Here is a 2,500-nt window from a genome sequence, read left to right on the forward strand (position 1 = left end):
TCCCACGATACATGCCAGTTAAACACCGACGGGCGGTGAACCAACAGCGTGGGACACAAATCCAACTACGAGCTTTTTAACCGCAACAACTTTAATATACGCTATTGGAGCTGGAATTACCGCGGCTGCTGGCACCAGACTTGCCCTCCAATAGATACTCGTTAAAGGATTTAAAGTGTACTCATTCCGATTACGGGGCCTCGGATGAGTCCCGTATCGTTATTTTTCGTCACTACCTCCCCGTGCCGGGAGTGGGTAATTTGCGCGCCTGCTGCCTTCCTTGGATGTGGTAGCTGTTTCTCAGTCTCCCTCTCCGGAATCGAACCCTGATTCCCCGTTACCCGTTACAACCATGGTAGGCGCAGAACCTACCATCGACAGTTGATAAGGCAGACATTTGAAAGATGCGTCGCCGGTACGAGGACCGTGCGATCAGCCCAAAGTTATTCAGAGTCACCAAGGCAAACGGACCAGACAAGCCAATCCGATTGGTTTTGATCTAATAAAAGCGTCCCTTCCATCTCTGGTCGGGACTCTGTTTGCATGTATTAGCTCTAGAATTACCACAGTTATCCAAGTAACGTGGGTACGATCTAAGGAACCATAACTGATTTAATGAGCCATTCGCGGTTTCACCTTAATGCGGCTTGTACTGAGACATGCATGGCTTAATCTTTGAGACAAGCATATGACTACTGGCAGGATCAACCAGGGAGCTGCGTCAACTAGAGCTGAGCAGCCGGCCGCCCGGGAGTGTGTCCCGGGGGCCCGCGCGAACACGCAAGCGTCCGCTCAATTATTCTGCAAACAGGAGGAGGCCGAGCTCCCCTGCACGATACACCTCGAAACCCTCTCAGGTCCCGGCGGCGCGCAGCGCCGTCCTAGGTACTTGGTCGGTTTCGAGAGAGGCGCAATCGCCCGGAGTTAGGCGAGTAGACGGTTTTAGTGAGAACACCCTTGCTCCCAACTGAGCTTGCCGCTGCCGACAGAGGCCCGGGAGCGTGCTGTCGTGGCATTGCCGGCGGGAGACAACACGCGCCACCTATGGTGACCGGCAGCTCCAACGCCAGCGCCACACAAGGGCAAAGCCCCACTTGGGTGCAGAAGCGAACTCTCCCAGCACAGCGCACGCGCCAACACGTCCGCACAACTGCGATACAAACCACCTGCGAGAACCGCTGGGGCGACCGAGCAGCAGACGGCGTCGCGGCGCCGAGTGCCAGGCGGCGGCGCATCCTCAACGCACACAGTCCTCAATCAGACCAGCACACTGCAGATGTCCACCGCGCTTCGCACCGGGCTCGGCTGAACCAACTTTGGCCGCCAGGCGCCGCGTGCAGGGTGCGCCGCAGCGTAGCTGCGCCGCCTGCCGGGCCCGTCGGCTGGCGCTCCTGCCACTCGGCGCCCCCCACCAGCCGCCTGTTGCGCGTGCGCCCACGCAGCGCGCGGCCAACACGCCGGGCGGCCCCCCTTCACCGGCCGGGAACAGTCCCACCAAGCCACCGCCGCGTATCGCTTCATACCCACATGGGCCTAGTCACGTGTGTGGATGTGGCGGGTACCGCTGAAACAACCGGTTAATAGCTGTACCGATCGTCGCCATCACAGATTCACCTCCAGCGTGAACAACCGCTCAACAACGGATTTCCAGTTCATTTGCGTATCTTGGGCAGTAAACGTAGATGTCCACCTACATTTGCGAATTCAACAATTCTTGCATGCCAGGATGTCATGTGTCACGACACGCTACATCAGACCACATACACACTGCGACATGTGCAGAAGAGAACACGTGGAAGGTGGCCCGCGCACGTATGCGATGTCCCTTCCGCGATCCACTGTCAACCGGCATCTGCGGCATGTCCCAGATATGGAACGCGGTCCACCAGGGTAGCACTTTGTGTGAGGCAATACGACAAAGTCGGAATACACGCGTCACTACATCAGACGGCTCACGCTGACCTGACCTGACTCACCGCACCACCACCCCCAGCGACCCAGGGTGACATACAATGCGTTCGTACGTTCCTCCCACACGCCTCTACGGCGTACCACAGTGCAACCTAGCTGTTATTGGGAGACGAGACAAGTAGCATCGAGCACAACATATGGAAATTGAGATTCGACACCGTTGGGCACAGCCAGCGTACGGTCACACGTATCACACTACTTCACTCTGTACGTAACGACCGATGATCGGTACAGCGTGTGGGTTACGCGTACGACATCAGCGGACAATGGACACAGACCATACCACGACGTACACTGAGGGCGTCGACATCTGAATGCAACTGAACAGCTGCGAGGCTCATTTAACACTCAAACGCCAGACCGACCAGCTTGAGAGGACAGAGACACAAAGAGGGGGACAGAGGGAGAGGGGGGGGCGATATAGTCCTATTGCAGTACAATTGACAGTGGATAGCGGGAATATGTGGAAAGTAAGCAACACTCGCAAGACATCTACATGAGGATAACAACGACACCAGAGATTCCGAGC

The 2,500-nt window shown here is 56.8% G+C and overlaps 1 non-coding gene across 1 annotated transcript in view; it reads right to left on the bottom strand.

Moving 5' to 3' along the window:
* The window catches only part of LOC126313529 (small subunit ribosomal RNA), a 1,893-nt gene extending 1,178 nt beyond the window's left edge, over positions 1 to 715 (bottom strand). The window contains exon 1 of the ribosomal RNA XR_007555214.1: positions 1 to 715. This exon is cut by the window's left edge and continues 1,178 nt beyond it. This is a non-coding gene — a ribosomal RNA (small subunit ribosomal RNA).
* Between the last annotated feature and the right edge of the window lie 1,785 nt (positions 716 to 2,500).

Source organism: Schistocerca gregaria, unplaced genomic scaffold (genome assembly GCF_023897955.1).
Source record: "Schistocerca gregaria isolate iqSchGreg1 unplaced genomic scaffold, iqSchGreg1.2 ptg000483l, whole genome shotgun sequence".
Lineage (NCBI taxonomy): Eukaryota > Metazoa > Arthropoda > Insecta > Orthoptera > Acrididae > Schistocerca > Schistocerca gregaria.